General features: G+C 47.8%; 1 protein-coding gene and 1 non-coding gene across 3 annotated transcripts in view; both read right to left on the minus strand.

The window, feature by feature from the left end:
* The window catches only part of LARGE1 (LARGE xylosyl- and glucuronyltransferase 1), a 539,966-nt gene that overhangs the window by 333,287 nt on the left and 187,836 nt on the right, over positions 1–18,843 (minus strand). The gene's annotated exons all lie outside the window — the stretch shown is intronic.
* On the minus strand, positions 9,291–9,428 carry LOC144229979 (small nucleolar RNA SNORA76). The gene has a single exon (XR_013334668.1). It is a non-coding gene; the product is annotated as a small nucleolar RNA SNORA76 (small nucleolar RNA).

Consider the following 18,843-nt stretch of genomic DNA (forward strand, 5'->3'; position numbering starts at 1 on the left):
AAACAGGAAGTCAGTGACCAGCACATTCCACTGTAGGTACTACAGTATGGATAGCACTAAGGTTCAATAACGTGTACATATTTTTCTTTTGGGGAAAAAGTGATCTTACTATAATGAAATGCACAGGGTGAGTTTTGACAACTGCATACATCTATAAAACCCAAGCCCCTTTCAGAACACAGAACATTCTGGAGTGATAAAGACTTTTACTCAAACCTCTTCCCAATCTCTGCCTGCACTCCTCAAAAGCAACCATTTTTATAATTTATTCCTATTATAAAGAGGTTCATTTATTAGGGGTCAAAGTATATATACTCCTATGGGTGCAGCATAATGTTTCTGTGATTCATTCATGTTTTCAGTTTCTATCTATTATTCAGTGATTGACAGGTCATTGTATTATTATAATGTATCTGTTAGGATTCATTTTCCTATTGAGGAACACTTCAATAGGTTGTTTTCAGTTTTGGCAATGATTACAACTGAAACTGAAAGTTGTTTTTTTTTTTTCCAAATTTTTTAGCATTTATTCAGTTTTGAGAGACAGAGAATGAGTGGGGAAGGGCCAGAGAGAGAGGGAGACACAGAATCCGAAACAGGCTGAGCCATCAGCACAAAGCCTGATGCGGGGCTCGAACCCACAAACTGAGATCATGACCTGAGCTGAAGTCAGACGCTTAACCGACAGAGCCACCCAGGTGCCCCTGAAACTAAAAGGTTTTAGAGGGTAGATATTTATCTTTAGAAGAAACTACGGACCTCTTTTCAAAGTGGATGAACCAGTTAATACTCCCACCAATAATGTAGGAGAATTACACAGTGCCACGTATTTGCCAACATTTGACAGTATCAGTCTTTTTGATTTTAGCCATTGTGGTGGGTTTGTGATGGCACCTCCTGATTTATCCTGCCTTTCTGTGGGGTCCTCAGACATTTTTTTTGAATTCCATTTTGATTCACTCATGGTTTTTTGTTGTTTTTAGTGTATTTCTTTGTACAGCTTTTTTAATGGTTTGCTCTGAACACTGCTATACTAAGATAACTTATCAATGTCTCCTGGGGCCAACAGATGACAAAGCTTGAGTGAAGTACAGAAACCTTAACTCCATTTGCATCCCTTTACGCTCCGGAATTTACAATAGGATGGTCTCAGGCGCCTGGATGGCTCAGTCAGTTGAGCTTCCAACTCTTGATTTCAGTTCAGGTCATGGTCTCATGGTTCACGGGTTCACGGGATCGAGCTCCTGCATCAGGCTCTGTGCTGACAGTGCTGGGCCTGCCTGAGAGTCTCTCATCTGCCCCTCCCTGCTCACTCATGTGCTCTCTAAAAGTAAACACTAGACACACACACACACACACACACACACACACACACGAAGATTATCTCAGTATTTCCCCTACATACACTGAGAGCCACATCAGACATTTTCTGAGCTCCTTTAAACCTATTTACTCCTTTCTCACTCCTGGACACCCACTGTGAAACTTAGTTTCCATCACACAGATATAACCACAGGAGACTGGAAAGGCACAAATGAACATCAGGAGGAGGGGTAACTCTGCTGTTGCTTCTAGTCTTTTCTGAGGAGCATCAGCAAGGGATGTTGGTTTCCTTCCCAGGCACCTGTAGTTAGATCCCAGAGTCCATTCCATTCATTTCCTTCCAAGGCATCTGTAGTCAGATCCCAGAGTCCAGTCCTGAACTTCGTGAGGATGAAGAAAACATGGCACCCGTGCTCAGCACACAGGGTGTGGTCGTTATGGGGCAGTGGTCTCAGCGGCTGCTTAACCACAGTCTCCCTGGCGGTCTGCTTCTGTGTGGTTTGGAGAACTGCTTCTCACAGCTCAGCGGAGCGCGAGTGCCTCTGGCTTCTCCTAGAATTCTGAACCCAACTATAGCCACAGATCCTTTTCTGTTTAAACTCATGCATTCTCTTGTCTGTAACTGAAGTCTAATAGGTAGAGTCCTGTGGCTAATTATGGGCACAGCTGAGATCAAAACCCTGATCTCTGTCCTTTCTTCTAGAGTGCTGCCAGAGTCTCTCTCTGGCACTGTGTTCTTCAAAGAAGAAGGAGTTGAAAGTCCCGTATTCTATTTTGAGAACATGCACTGGGAACATAATGTTTGTATTTCTTTGTCATCGCCTCTTTTACCCCTTTCCCACGCGTGCAATCATCCCCACCTGGGTTGGTTAGACCTCTGCTCAGGAACCAGATGTCGTGAGCACTTCCTGGGCAGCACGATGGTGACAATGAGGAGCACATTTTTTTTTAAGCTGTGGAACACTTACTCGCTACTGGAGCTGAATCAAATCAAGATAGTGTGTCTTAAAAGATTAAATTCACTCCAGTAAATAGGCAGAGGTGTAGGCTGCAGAGGCTTCTCATACTTACCTGCATGAGAACAAACCCCAGCCTCAGAGCTCAAAGATCTAGAAATTTCAGCTCAGGCTAGATCCCAGTTTGTGCCATTTATGAGGCCTTTTTGAGCCTCCACCTGCTCCAAGACAACTGGCTTCCTTGCTGTCATCAACAGATATTTGGTCTTTGTCCCCAGTTCCTGACACACAGCTCCTAAAATCCTTGGGAACCTCTTATCATCCCAGAATGTCCTGTGTATGCTGAGGAGGGATGCCCGGTGGCTGGGGACCCCTAGACAGCTTCTGGATGGGTAGCAGTCCCCAGAAAGAGCAAGCCACAATGAATCCCAACCTCCGGGAGGGAAGACAGGATGGAGATGGAGTTAAACACCAATGGCCAATGATCTCATCAATCATGCCTACGTAATGAAGCCTCCATAAAACTCCTTAAACAACAGGGTTCAGACAGTTTCTGGGGTGCTGAACACATCAAGGGCCTGGGAACGCAGCATGGATAACCCCTGCACTCTCCATACCTTGCCCTAATGCATCTCGTCCATTTCGTTTCTTTAATAAAACAGCAATAGTAAGGGGTACCTGGGTGGTTCAGTCGGTTAAGCGTCTGACTTCGGCTCAGGTCATGATCTCATGGTTCATGGGTTCAAGCCCTGCGTCGGGCTCTGTGCTGACATCCAGCTTAGAGCCTGGAGCCTGTTTTGGATTCTGTGTCTCCCTCTCTATCTGACCCTCCCCTGCTCGCTCGCTCACACACGCGCTCTCTCTCTCTCTCTCAAATAAAACATTTAAAAAATTTATTAAAAAAAAAACACCCAGCAATAGTAAGTAAAGCACTTTCCTAAGTTCCAGAAGGGGTTAGGGGAACCTCTGAATGTACAGCTGGTTGGTCAAAACTTCAGTGGCAACCTGGGACTGGAGAATAGACTATGAAGTAGGAACAGTCTTGTGGGATGTGAAGCCCTTAATCTGCGGGGTCTGTACTAACTCTGGATAGTTAACATCAGAATGGAATTGTCGGATAATCCAGTTGTTGTCCCGAGATGGACAACTGGTGGGAAACTGCCCCCCCCCACCCCAATGTATTTGGAGTCAGAAGTGTTGCAGAAAAAGAACCATGCAGGCATGCGGGCTTCCTATCCGTCAAGTAAGACAAACACATTCCTACCACAGGACCTTGGCACTTGCACTCCCCCTGGTTCAAATCTACATCTGTATAGTGTGTACCTTCACTGCACTCTAGTGTCTCCTCAAAAAGCCTTCCCTAACACCATGCATACCCCAACTTTTCTTCTTAGAGCATTTACATGATTCAGTCTTAGATATCTATTTTCTCACTGACTATTCCTCCAGAGAATTTTCCACTTCAGTATTCCCAGTGCCTATACTGGTGACTGGCACACAGTAGGAGCTCATTTAACTATTAGGGGAGTGAATGAATGCCTGTTTGCATGTTTAACAGGGACCCAAGTTCCTCAATAAAAGAGGTCACAATGCCGACCTCGGACAACCGTCATGAATACTAACAGATCGATTATGTGAAAAGCCATGATGGTGCAAACATGTGCCGAGCACGTGATGAACATTTAAAAAAAATTTTTTTAATGTGGTTTTCACAATGTAACATTGAAACCAAGAACCCCCCAGCATTAACAGGACCACACAGTTGCGGAAACAGTGCTGTCATTGCTAGCACATTCACAGAGCTTGCAGGATGGGACGCAGGTCAGTGGCTTCAGTGAGAATTCTGGAGACCCTGGAAGAGGGCAGTCTTTTAACCCTGTGAGCCTAGTGGTTGTGGGACGGGGCAGGAGGGGGTGGAGAATCAGACGTCTTAGCAACATTCCTAAAGGGAAGCCAGGAGTGGGCCAGCTCCACAGAGCTGCAAGGTGGGCTCAAGTGTCTTCTTTATGGGCTTCTTGCAGGAAATCCAATGTTCGCAATGGTGAGGAAGAGGCGACATTATAGCAGAAACAGAGACGTCAAGGACATGGAGCTAAGAAAGGACTGTGAAGAGTGAGACCCAATGTAAAGAAGATTTAGGAATACCAGAACCAATATATATGCCAATACTTTCCTTTCTAAGTAGGCATCGCAGTAAAATATGATAAAAACCCATCTAATTAGGTCTAAAAGGGCTCTTTCACGAAGTACAAAAGAAAGATTCAGCAGGATAAGAAAGCATTGTGTCACAGTTTAATTAAAAGCCTTTTTAAATTTTCTTGGCTTTATATAAAGCAACAGTGCATCTCAACAATTGGCAGCATCTAGGTTTAGATGAAATGGAATTTGTTTGAAAAAAAGAAAAAAAAAAAAAGAACTACGAACAAGATTCTGAAGTACCCTTGACCCCAAATATTTCTCTGTTGGTTTATCCCCAGACTTAATTTCTCCGGACTTAATCCCCATGCCTATTGTCAGGCATGACGTACACTGAAGGCTCCCCTGGGGAAAAGCAGCAAATCTGTGTGTTTCTCAAGGACAGTGGTTCTCGAAGGGGTTGTTTCAGGACCAGCAGCATCAGTGTCATCTGCAAACTTGTTAGAAATGCACATTCTGAGCCCCCACTCCCCCCCCCCAAGACCGACTAAATCAGAAACAGGGTGGGGGGTTGTTATCACACACCCTCCAGCTGAATCTGATTCATACCAGACTTTGAAAAGCACTGCTTGAGGAAAAAACACCCAGTGCCACCAGCTTCAGCACCCAAGTTTAACTACTCGTGCAAGCTGAACTAAAATGTCCCGGGGAGTCATCGAGCACCAGGCACTGTGCTGGGGGCGGAATGCTGCCTCACAAAAAGAAGCACACGTGCAAATGACTAAGCAAAATATAAAAGAGAATGAGATGATGGCTGCTGAAGGTGCCAGAACCACACCCTGTTTCAGGGGGTGGAAGATAAATTTGGACTCAAGAGTCCTGGTGGGCTTCCCGGGGGAGGTGGCCGTGGAGCTGCATCTTCTAGGGGAAGGCGGTTTGGGGCAGGTTTTCTAGGACACAGGAGGAGGACACTCACACTAAGGAACTAGGGCAAGCTAAGGGCACTAGAAGATTCAGAGCCCTGTGAGCAGAAGGGGCCGTCACTCAGACATACGCAAAGAATCTGATGACTTCAACAGGCCTCCCTCCCCTTTGAAATCGCCACGATGGATCCCACTCGTGGCAAGGACTGCCATGTTGCCACCCCAGAGCCATTTCTCCCTTTGCTGCTCAGGAACGGAGCCCAGCTTACACAGGGGAGCAAAGCAGCCAGAGGCAAATGGCCTCTACCGCGGCAAGCAGGGCTGCAGGAGGTCAGGAAGGCCACTTACAGGCAGTTTGCCGGAGGCTACGGGCGCCCATTCAGACAGCCTCTCCCGCTGCTTCTCGGCTGCCGGCCTCCAGTGAGGACACGGCTGCGCTGGCGCCATGCTGGATGCTGAGGTGCCTCGGCCTACAGCTGAGGACGGCAAGGCGGACATGCGGTGCCCCGGGAATGACATCATTAAACCACCACACCCGCCCACTGCCAACACGCTGACTGCCTGGAGGCAGGACAGAGGTGAGCTTCCTTCTGGTTTAGGCCATTACTGGGGACTGTCGTCACAGGTGGTGCCTAACTGTCCCCGATTCACCACGGTTTCCACCAGCCACCTCTTAGTTGCTGATCCGGGCAACTTCAACTCCATACTGAACACCTGCGCCCCAAGGCCCCATTCTCCTCTCCGTCTGCGGCCATTCTTCTTGAGAACATGATCACAGAGCCATCCGACCCTTTAGCCTGACAGCAAAGGGCAGGCCTCGTTTCCAAGCACCTTCACCCACAGCACCCCCCAGACCTGTATCACCATCCACAACCCCTCAAACCCACGTCACCCCCCAGGCCCACCCCCAGACCTGCTTCACTCCCCCTCCCCACACACCCCAGACCGACATCAGCCCCCACACCCTCTCTGCTCAGGGAGACGCGGGTACCGACCACATCGGCGTCACCTGGGAGACTCAGAAAAGCGGTCTCTCAGACCCACCCGGGCTTCTGGACCAGAGTCTGGCTTTTAACCAAATCCCAGGGAATGTGTGTGCCTACCACAGCTCGACAGACACTGCTGTCAACCTCGTCCCCCTCACCTCCAGCGGCTCACCTCCTGACCGCAGAGCAGGAAGTCCGTTCTCCGACTACACCCGCCTGCCCTTCCAGGACTCTCTGCCAATCAGCCTTTCCTACAACTTTAAAAGCAACCTATGCTTCCCTGAATTGCTTGCTACCCACTCTTCCCTGAACAAAATAATTACTTTCACACTTCCCTGCCTTTGTTTTCATTATTCCCTCTGCCTGGACTGCCCTTCAAACCCCCCAGGCTACCTGTGGATCTCTCAGTCACTTTTTAGGGCACTGTCAGCTTAGAGGTTTCCTCTGGACCATGAGCATTTTGGGGAGAGGGACTGAACTGGGCCTTCTCTGCCAGCAAGGTGGGCAGCAAAAAGCTTGGAGCCCATGTCACTTACTAGACTATGCCCCTGCACATGGATGGCAACCACTCTCTGCCTCAGTTTCTTCCTCCGTAATACTCAAATAGGGCCTGTGTGTCACAGAGTAGCTCTAAGAAAGTCAAGGAAGTGATAAAAATTAAAGGGACAATGCTTGGCACACAGTAACCACTTAATAAATGCAAGACACTCATTCTGTGTATCAAGACCTAGCACGGGAGCAGACACACGGGGGACACTCCATATGCATTTACTGATTTTCCAGATTGGCTTCGGTGCCTTAATTTTTCCTGGGCTCATGAGTCCACCCCACCCACTCTTCTGCACAGCCCAGCAAAAAGCCAGCATCGAGCCCCCAACAGGGACATTATTTAGATGAAAGAACATTTTCCGCAGCCATCCTGGTCCTAAGAGCCTTGCCAAGAAATAGAAAAGAAAAGCAATATAAATGTTAATAGGAAATTGTCGATTCGCTTTTACTGAGGCTAATCTACTGCAGCCCAACAAAGAGGGAATTAGACAGCTGAGGAAACAGGAAAACATGGGACCTTGACATGCTGAGGCCCAAGGGACTGCAGTTCCCAGGAGGAAATGATTCCAGGCCAACAAGTCTGTGTGGACATCAGGACAAAGGGCTTCTCCTTTGAATGTCTCCATTGTGGGTGGCGTGGGTCCCGCCCTGGCTCTTGCTTTCTTGGGCGTCCATCAACCTGGATCTACGAAGTGTAGCCATTGGTCCACACGGCAGAGAGAGGAAGGCAATGACGATGCAGTCCCTGTCCCCAGGGACTGCTGGGACAAGCAGACAAATAAACCTACATTATCATACAGTGTGGCAATGCTACCAATGGGTTCAAGGCGTCGGATAAGGAGAGGCACGTACCAGATCACCAGGACAGGTGATGGAGGAGGACCCAAGAAGTCTTATAGAGAAGCCTCAGGGATGGGTTCTAAACGTGGACAAGAAGGAGCCTCATAAAGGCAGCAAGGACGCCCCGAGCATCAGGAATAGTCAATACAGAGATCAGGGACCCACGGTGGGTTAAGCTACACAGCAGTCCCCCAAAGATGCCCAAGTGCTAATGCCTGGCCCTTGTAAATGTTACACTGTAAGACAGCAGAGACTTTGCAGGTATGATTAAAGATTTTGAGATGGGGAGATGCTGCTGAATTATCTGGGTGAGCCCAGTGCAATCGAAAGACCTTTACGAGACATGAGGGAACTGTCGGCATCAGAGGGAAAGTCAGCGTGACACGGAGACAGAGATTGGAGCGGAACACTTTGCAGATGGAGGAACAGGTCACAAGCCAAGGAATACGGGCAACCACTTGAAGCTGAGAAAAAGCAAAGGAACGGACCGTCCCCTCAGAGCCTCCACACGCAGCCATCCTTGCTGATTCTGTGACTTGAGCCCAGAGGGAAGGATGTTGGACTTCTGACCTCTAGGAGTCTGGAAGAATAGGTCTGCACTGTTGGAAACCACTAAGTTTGTGCTAATTCATCGCAGGAGTAACAAGAAACAAATAGGCAGATCTCCAGGACTGTTAAGGAAAAGGGACCAAAAAATGAACCAGAGGAGGCAGCCATGGGCCAAACCATGAAAGGATTTGTACACGAGGCTGAGTTTCCATTTTATCCTTAACGCGGAGCTGCTGCTAAATGATATTAAGCAGAGGGATGATATAATAAGATTGCCCGTGCTAAAGCACTGAATCGTCACATTTTTCGATCTTAAATCTCGGGAATTACCACATGTCTAATTCTCCATTTTATTGTATTGACTCATTTCTTTTATCGTGGACTATAATGACATTATGAAAAAGAAGGAATAACGTACCGGAATATGTAACTCTAGCACCAACANACACACACACCTGTGTTGGTAGGACCATCATCAGGTAGGGCTATGCGCATGCAGATCGCTGGACAGCACCGGGGATTGAGAGATTCCCCCCACCCCCAAAATCCTGGATGGATGATCGTCATGTGCGTAAAAAGAAAGACCGCATTCAAATCCAGCCCCGCTCCCCGCCTCCAGGAAGAAGAAAGGCAACCAACACGTACTGAGCGCTCAGTGGGGCCCAAAGCTTTGTGAACATTTCCTTTGCCGAGACCCCCAACAATTCTCGGAGGGGGAAGGACTACCACCTTCTGGACGGCACTCTAAGTGCCAGGGGTGTGGGGGCTGAGTGTCAGTGACTGAGAGCCATTCCCCAAGCACTGCAGTCACCAGGCACATGGCACCGGAGAAACCCAAGCAGAAGAGATAATCCATCTACTTGTGCGCCCCAGAAATCTCTGCCCATCTCTGTCTGCACACAGAAAGGCCCTGAAACGGGCAATTCCAGCCATCCTCCGGGCCCCACGCCCTTCCCCAGCCTCCGTGTGCGCCACAGCTCCCGCCCACAGGCACCTCTTCAGGGCCTCCGTCAGCGACGCCCTTTGCTGAATGTCACTCGCTGCCAAAGGGACTGCTTAGGTGGCATCTCCGCAGCCCCGGATCTGAACAAGCTGGCTTTGCTCTGGCACGGTCACCAGACCCCTGAGGCCATGGGCCAGGCGCTGCAGAGGTGGCCAGGCAGTGCCTTGGCTGGGACCAAACCAGGGGCCCCACAGACTGCAGAACTGATTTCAAAAACCCCTAACCCTCTCTGGGCTTCAGTTCAAATAGTGGCCCGCTGCCTGCCCCATCGGGACACCCCACAAATCGGAGGCCATGCACACTTCCCATGCTTCCAACACTCTCCGTGGCCACAGAGGGCTCTGTGGCGTTAAAACACCAAAAAAGGGCTGACGGTATTGGGCACGTGCGGAGTTTTCAATTTGGAGCTATTTTAAACAGCACTGCTACCAACCGCTCTGACAGGCTCCACTCTTCCCTGCTCCCCCTTTTCTTTTGGGATCTATATTTGGGGACAGTACATTCCTAAGAATAGAATCACTGAGTTAAAGGGTAAAAGCACAATTTATAGTTCCTATGGTGAACTGGCAGTTTACTCCCCAGAAGGAGTGATGTCAGTACTGCCAGCAATTCAGATCCGACAGCCACTGACTGAGCCCTGACTTAATTCCAGCACCAAGCCAGGCACCTCCCTTTCGTGCTCTCTTTTCAGGATCGAATGGTGCTCGGTTAGCCCCATTTCGTTGAAGGGGAAACTGAGGTCATGTAAAGTAAAGCAAAGTGCCCCAATGTACTGTGAGTATTTCGAGTTATTCTGAGACAGGGCTGGGAGAAGAAATTTAAGTTCCTGAATCTCCCAGTTCTGCTGTATCTGCTGAATTATTCAGATCTTTGAATTATCCCACACTGCTACAACAGCTTTCACTTATTACGATAACCAAGACCAGGGACTGAACTGGGTACCTTCTCTGTTATATAAACCAGCATGTCCACCCCAGGCAAAGTTCAGGGAGTCAATCTCAATAAGGAAACCAACGGCAAGGATAGCACCTACTACTGAATGCTCCACGCGTGCAAGACATCGTAGAAAGTATTAACTCTAAAGACCTGAGTTAGGCATTAATATGCCCAGTTTATAGATAAAAGGAATGAAGCTTGCAAAAGTGACTTCCCATCAACAGTTCCACAGATTACAAATCCATCTATCAATAAATGAATTTGAACACGGGGCGGTCTCCAAAACCTAAGCATTTTGTCGCAAGGCTAGACTGCTCCTAACTGTTACCACCAGCAGGTGGTGGTATGGAAGGAGGTTGCTAAAGACGGTGGTGAGAAAAATCAGCATTCCATTTTGGTCCATCTTCCCTGCGATGTGCTGGCTGTGTAGTTTGATGAGGGTGGCATTTATTTCAACGCCATCCGACCAGCTGCATACAAATGCACATCCTTCTCTCCTGAGGGCAGCTTCCCATTATACGAATGAGGACCACAGGATCGGCCCACATCCCGCACAGGCCTCCAGCTGAACCCCTCCAATGGCTAAGAGGGGCCTTTCCTTCAGAGCCTGCCTGAGAACATGAAGGTTCCTCTCAGGGGCACCATCTGCAGGGCAGACGGAGCAGAAAGGTGGCAGTGCCTAGAAAGCAGAAGGAGCTCCCTGTAAGGGCAAGAGCATCAGCATGGGAAAGAAGTCGCAGGTTCAAGTCCCAGCTCCTCCAGGAGTGACCTGACGCAAGACAGCCCTGGCCTTGCAAAGCCTAATAAATTAGACAAATAACTTGATGGAATTTCAACTGCCCTCTGGAGGGGGCAGGGTGGATTCTGGTACAGATGGACTCAACCGACTTTAAAGAAAGGAAGAGATTCAGCAAATCGAGACCAGATATCTGGGCCCCAGATCATTTGCACAGCAAACCTACCAGCTCACAAGTCCTTCTCCTCACAACACACAGACAGAAACCCATGGGCTGGCTGGCCCCTTTCTGCCCTAAGGCACCGAGCATCACAGGCTGTTTTCAGATCCCTCGCCAGCTCACATCTTGGTAATACTGCAGGTTGAAAGCAGCCTGAAAAAGAAATCATTACCTCCATCATCAAGTGAGAATGTGATCATCTCGGAAGACTCAGAACTGACACACGAGACCAATGCCAGTCGAACAGTGTTCCGACTAATAAAACAAAAATGGGAGGCGGAAAAGGAAAAGCCCACGCTGGCTTCCCTTCCTCACTGTCCGGACAGGAGAAGGAGGTGTCTTTCCCCCGGTCATCCTGCCAGGTGTGAAAGGGAGGCCTCCCAGGACCACACGTGTCCTCTGGCACAAACAGCCTGACCATTTTACTACATGTCCATCGGTGAAATACAGAGAATGCCCAGGTGAGAACGGAAAGCAGTCAAGCTACACATAACAAAATTCACCAAGTCAAGTTCAGCTTTGCCAGAGTTGCTCTTTTCACTGTAACCTAGGGAGTCCCCAGGTGTGAACAGCTGGAAATGGTTCTAGGGGTCTTCATGCTGGGGTTTATGTCTGCATTTTCAGTCCGCAACCAACGTTTTTCAGGCACACAGGATGCCAGGCACATATCCGTCATTCCCCCTCTTTCTCCAATTGCTCTGGCTTCCCAGCCAGCCTTACTCTCTGCTCCCAATTCTTTGGAATCAAAGGAACTTAAAAAAAAAAAAAAAAAAAAAAAACAAAGCTTATTTNAAGAACAAAAAAAAAAAAAAAAAAAAAAAAAAAAAAAATCAAGCTGCTTTGGGAAAAAAGTCAATTTGTAAATTCTCTACTTGGCCCTGTCTACCTGCAAAGACAGAGAAAATTCTAGAAGTGAAAGGAGAGGACTGTTGTTTCCCGTTTTAGTTTCCAGATGGAGCTGCCTCCCACTGGCTAACCACACGCCCAAGGGGCTGATGTCACTACTGGGATTTTAGTAGTACTGTGTGGGCCCCCAGGCTAGTACCCCATAAAACCCACCAGAGTTAGCGCATCTGAGAAAGCCAGAGACAGAAACAAGGGAACCAATGTGTGTACCTGGCTCTGGAAAGGTCTACAGAATCACCAAACAGAGACCATCAAACAGACTGAACGTCAGTCTTAGAGAGGCAGCCACACCGGAGCAGGCTGACGGAAGTCTGGGCGCGGAGAATAATGCAGCCCCAAATACTGCTCCCCAAGACCCTCAGGAGAACCTCCTAGGGCCATTTCCTAGGATGAACGGCTCAGAACTCACCAACCACACCGCATGGTCTGGAGGAGAAAAAAGCGCTTTCGACTGAGCCTGGTGCTGTGGTGTGATTAGCCTCCACGGACTGGAGAGAAGTTGTCCGTACCCAGTGGAGCCGCCGCCATTTAAAAAAGAAAGTAATTAGCACGACTGGGAGAGCCAGGCACTGAGCCCACCTACCAAGAAGGTGGTTGTGGTGGTGAGTACATATGGGGAGACCTGGATGGGGACTCAAACCTGAACCCCTTTTACTTGGTCTAGCCAGGGTTCCTGCCAGGTGGCGCACCATGTAAGCTAGACATTGGGTGCCTTCTTGAGCCACAGTGCATCTCTTCCAGTGGCCATCACTGTATTCGGTTACTAGTGCTGCCACAGCAGAGTACTGCAGATTGGGGGTGCTTAAACACCACTGATGTATGTTGTCACAGTTCTGGAAGCTGGGAGCTCCCAGATCAAGGTGTCAACAGGGCTGATTTCTTTTCGGGGCTCTCTCCTTGGCTTACAGGTAGCTGTCTTCCCCTGTCGTCTTCATGTGGTCTTTCCTGTGTGTCTGTGTCCTCATCTCTTTTTATAAGGACACCAGTAACACTGGGTTAGGGCCACCCATGACATCTCAGTTTTACCTTAATTAACTCTTTTAAGACCCTATTTCCAAATACTATCACATCCTGGGTAGGAGTGAAGCCTATGCATTTTGAAAGGAACAAAATTCAACCCATACCAGTCATTACCACTGAGGAACGGGACACACACAGGAAGGGTAAGCAGCTTACCAGAGGGTGGCTGATCTAAACAGAGTGACCGTGGAAACTGCACCTAAAGTCTAACTTTATCCTGAGGAGTCATTCGCATCGAGCATGCCAAGACTGCTCTAGGATTAAAGCGAGTGTTTTTGTGGTTGTTGAGCCAGCAACTGCCTATCGTCATGACTCATTCTCCTCTGCTCAGGGTTGTCCAAACGCCATGGTTGTGTAGAGCTACCCGCTCCCCATGGCAGTGCACCAATTTTTAAAGACCTTCATTACAAGCCACTGAGCGGTGGGATCACAAGTCTCAGTAGCGCCCATGTGATGGATGCCTACTCTCCAAACTGGATTTCATGCTTCCTCAGAGCCTTTTGACGGTACCTAGTGGAAAACCTTGCACATAGCAGTTTCCTGATCAATATTTGCTGAATGCACGAATGTATCTATGAATGGATGGAGTGGTCAAGGTAACCTCAAAAGAGCTTTCCCAGGTTTAATGAAGTTCCATGATTCCGTTCCAGGAGGTAACACTCTGGACGGCTGCTTGACAGCTGAGTATTACATCAAACCCCAAACCATTTCTTTTTTCTATAAAGCATGTCTTCCTCCTATCCAGGCAGCAGATCAGAGCAGCAGCACCCACGGAAACAATGCAGTGATAAGCTGCCATCAAAAATAGTGGCCTTTGTCCAGGTACAGAATGATGGAAAACCCCAGGACCAATTGAACTTTGCCCTTAGAATTAATCCCAACACTACTTTGATGTACTTTCTTCTCTTGCCAGACACTTGTTAGGTGGAAAAAAGGAAAACTTCACTATCATCATCTGACTGTATCATCCCTGTTTCCTTTCTGGAAAAGGCCATTGTCATTCAATCAATGTCTGTTTGAGTAACCCTATAAGCAAAGAACTACCATGGGCAGTTCCCAAAGAAGCAGAAGACAACAGCTCATGAAGCAAGGCGTTTATAAGAATTCAAGGAGATAAAAAATATTCAAGAACGCAGAACAACGCAATACAAATTGTATTACAATGTGTTAAGTCTTTGAGGAATACCAGTAACAAGTGTAAGGCTAGGATTTTAAAGAATAAAGCATTCTAAGGAGAAAAGAGACAGTAAATCTAAGCATCAAATGGGAGGCTGAAACTGTAAATTTTGAACTTGGCCCTAAAAAATGGTTCATTCTGGGTCTAATGGATGACCATGGATATGAACTGTCTAGGTATTAAGCAAGCTAAGAAGAACAGTGGCAAAAATTACAGATCCAGGAGTTGTACCATCTGCCAATGGGTAGTTTGACCCCAGAGAGCTTTAACCATTCCCACGACCCTGTTCAATAATCAGGTCAACCATGTCGGGTGAAGAACAAGATGGCAGATGCTAATTTGGCAGGGAAGCCACGAACCTGGACGCCAGGCCTACTACTGTACGTGAATGGTGCTGGACCACGAAGGATGCTGCCTCAGTTGGAGAAATGGTTCTCTCCTGAACATCCAAGCCATCTTGAGGCAGGCAGGGTCAGATGGGTCTTGGGACCAGAGGCCCTCAAGGAGAAAAGTGCAGGAAGGGGGTGTTTACGAAGACCAGGGACCCAGTAGCTATGAACATGCCAGAAGGATGAGTCTAGCCACTAGGCAACTAGACGAGCCACACACTCTACTCCATCATCAACAGGAAATTCCCAGGAGATCAACTTGGCTCCAAGTATAGTCAAGACACAGAAAGAAACAGGTAGAGAGCTGGAGGAAACCAAGAATGGTTAGAGCCACAGCACTTAAGAGAAAAGGATGGAGAGGGGGAGGGAAAATGTGTGTGTGTACACACACATGGATATCATGCATCCTACTGAGGCCAGCAAGAAAAGCTACTAACATACCCAGTCTTCATAAAAACAAAGTAAAAGCAATAAGGGGGGAAAAAGAAGCCAGTTACCTTGGCCCCCACATTCCTCACCAGCCTCTACCTAAGTCGTTTAAATTCTGTTCCTATGGCACCGACTCTACCACCTTCAGGAATCTGCCTTGGACAGCAGGTGTACTCGCAGGTGGTATATCTTAAGTATCTATGGTGCCAAAGACTGCTTCTTGTTCACAGCCACAAACTGCTTACCCCCGTAGCTAACTTGTTTGTCCTCAGAATCTCCCCTTTATGAACCTCTTCATCTAGAAAGCAAAATCACATCACTTGAGGGCTCAGATTTGCTAAGAAGCTCAAAGCTTCATTTCATATCTATTTTCTTATAATTAATCAGTTTTATTTAAAAAGCAGGCGAGGGATAGATATATCTACAGACCAGGGAAAATGGATATGGCTCGGAGAACGATTATATGTAATCGTCCCAGAAGGTTTAGCTGTTCAGACGATCATTAAAGAAATGGATGAAGTTGGTTTTTAAAAAGGTTCCAGCTCCCTGTCTTCCCTGAATCAGATAAAGAAAAACGAGGGGGCTACTTCTACTTCTTTCTGGAACCACATTAAGATGCATCCTCAAAGAGCCCGTCACAGAGAGTCACCCCACTTCTGCCATGCCTCCAGTATATGAACCCAGGGCACCGCCCCTGGATGCTGAAGCACATTAGTTACAGCTTGGGATTCACTCATATTGTGGTGTTGGTGGTTTATTTTTAAACACACCAGTCAGCACACATGGCTGGACCAGCAAACCAGGCTGACACTGTATTAATCTAAGAGGTCCTTAATTTCTAGATGATGGTTTTGTTTTAGGCTTTTTTTCCCCTCCAGGTGCAAATTTCCTAAGTCATAAATGGTAAATTCACGTATCTGTTTATTCTTCCTCTGTGATGTTCAGGGTTTAAAAATGAACCCCACCAGTTGGTAATGATGAACCGGATTGTTTTGTGCAATAGTCTAGGCAGCTGGGGACTGGCTGCTGGCTTTCTACTAAGTTGGCAACAACGGCTGAAAGTTACCACTACCTTAGCACCATGGTGATGGACAGGCCAGAAATGAAGTCAGCCTTGCCTGGACAAATTAAAGTGCCAGCTCTGGAAGTAAACAAACCAGTTCTAATCTTGGCTTCTTTGCCCATGCAACCTGTTCCCTCACTGCCAGTGGCCACATTGCTAAACTGGTGAAAAGAATTATACCTACTTTCATGGGATTAAATGACCAAGATCAAACTGGGAGAGAAGACAGTGTACAATACACTGGAGATAGAGATAAGCAATTGCTTTGATTATGTAAATGCTAAATTAAGAACTATAACGTACACTTACCAAACGAATCAAAAAAAGGGAAAACAAAAGAAACTGGGGAAAAAAACCCTACAAAGTCCAGGCAAAATGGACTGTGACATCATCTTGTTCTCCCACGGGCCTGTCACTGGCCCTGGGAAATTCTCTGAAATCCGACCTACCACACACAGATCTCTGACCCATTCCAAGCTCACTCTGGCCTCCATGACATCCTGAACTCCAGCCTAAGCCTCTGCACATTATGGAAGCATACAGGTGGCTACTTCAAGTGCACAGAGCACAGGCCTCCAAAGATGCACAAAGGTGGTGGGAGAGAAGGAGGGGATCAGTCTCTCAGAACTTCATTTCATTTCATCCCCAGCCCCTCTGACTTTGGGCTCAGTAGCCCTTCATGCAGACTGAGCAAAGGAGACTCCTACAGGTAAGCTCGCTCATTCCAGATCACCTTGTCTCTCTCCTCCCCTCCACCCCACCCCCCCAGTATAGGAATCCGAACTTGGGCCTGACGGACCCCAAGGGCTCCCGGCTCCCTCCAGGTTGTCCTCTGGAACCCAAGTCACAGTCTCCCCTCATCCAGAAGGACTGGTGTGCAAGTACAGAGAGAGGCATAGAAGTAACAAAACAGAGAGCACAGAGCCCGGATGGGAAGCAGGAGAGCCCGGTTCATGCTCAGCCGGCGGGAATCCTTGGCCTTCCACTCTTCATGTTTTGCATGAGAAGCTTGGGCAACAACGAGTCAGAATTAAGGCTGCTCCTCTGAAATCCTCACTTGACACCACCAGGAACTGAGGTCTGGAGAAAAGAAAGCAGTTGTAGGAGGTTAACTGGACCGCTTACCGGGCAGGTCAGGACTAGAACCCAGGGTGCCTACCTATGGCCGGACTCTGCCATCAACATACCGGAGAGCACTCACCACTAACACGCCATCTTCTTCAGAGCCCGCTGAGCCTTCCCACTGTTCCTTGAAGGTACAAGAACAGACTCCTGCCACCTGCTTATGTGGATGCTCCTAAGGGCAGGTTGGTAATGCTATGGAACAGCTGGAGAAAGTGGTTTCTCCAGACCGGCTGTGCTCACGACAGCCCTTGTTGAACCACAAAGCAAAAACACAGTCTCCAACAGCCCCTCTGCTGCTTCGAACAGAGGCTCTCAAACTTCAGTGGGCAAAGTCACCTTGAGAGCTGGTTAAAAGCTAAGAACGCTGGGCCCCACACCCCAGAGAAACTGCTACAGTAGGTCTGGGGTAGAACCCAGGAAATCGTATTTCAAACAAGTGCCCAGTTCAGAAATTCTCTCCCCCGAGCTCCCTGACTGAGCGATGTGACACGTGGCAGGGATCACAACTCAGACCTCTGTCTGCACCTCCGGCGACATTGGGCAAGCCAGCCTAAAGTTGCTACTTTCTCCAACACAGGTCAAATCTCTCATGCGATCACAGACAGATGTCATGGGGAAGAAGACCTGCATTGACGTGCTGTGGATCCCAGCTGGCAGTGGGCTTTCTTTCCGCTGTTCTGAAACACGGGGAAATCTCTCTGAGGAGTTACAAACCATCCGCAATTTAATTTTGAGTTAATTCTCCATCACTAACTACTAATTCCAATTTCATGTTTCCCTCCAGATAAATTGTTCCAACTCTGTGCACAATCTACACTCAACTCTCCCCCTCAACCCATATGCTTAAGTGGGATCACAACAGGTAGCCCTCACTTTGGGAAACAGAGACAAGCCTTCACATGTCATTTCCAAAAAGTCACTCCGATGTCCCTAGGGTTGCCAGATGCAGGAAATAAAAATACAGTGCATCCAGTTAGATGTGAATTTCAGATGAACTAACCACGTTTTAGTACGAGTGTGTCCACGCAATGTTTAAGTGATGTGTATACCAAAGACTGTCAGATACTTCTCTGAAGGGCAAATTTTAATAGTCTTCTATTTTATCTGACACCTGTGCACTCATTCAAAAAATATATGCTGAGCCTTCACTATGCATTAGTTAGAAATGTATAGTAACAAATATATAAATATAACACTACAAATACAAGACATAGAGGCAGGGGTGTGTGATAAATGTTTACCAACGGGCTGTTGGGGAAGAGATGATTTTTAGTGTTTGCTGATGCTGGGGAATTCCTGCAACCATCTTGCAAATATGAGAAGATCAGAAGGCCTGCAGAGATGCCCATCCAGAGGACCAATAATATTGAGCCACAGAACCGATGACAAAAACCACCCACCACCAAGGTGTAGGATAAACACACTCTTGTTTAAGCTGCTGTTAGTTGGCATTTCTATCATTAGTACCCAAGTGATTCCCAATTGACACTCAAGATACTCCTCTCAGCTGTAAATGTTATATTTTGCCTCTCCAAGTAGACCAAAAGTTGTTTCTGTTTGAGGGTCACGTTGGTGGG

The sequence above is a fragment of the Crocuta crocuta genome, unplaced genomic scaffold (assembly GCF_008692635.1).
Source record: "Crocuta crocuta isolate KB4526 unplaced genomic scaffold, BGI_CrCroc_1.0 scaffold193, whole genome shotgun sequence".
Taxonomy (NCBI): Eukaryota; Metazoa; Chordata; class Mammalia; order Carnivora; family Hyaenidae; genus Crocuta; species Crocuta crocuta.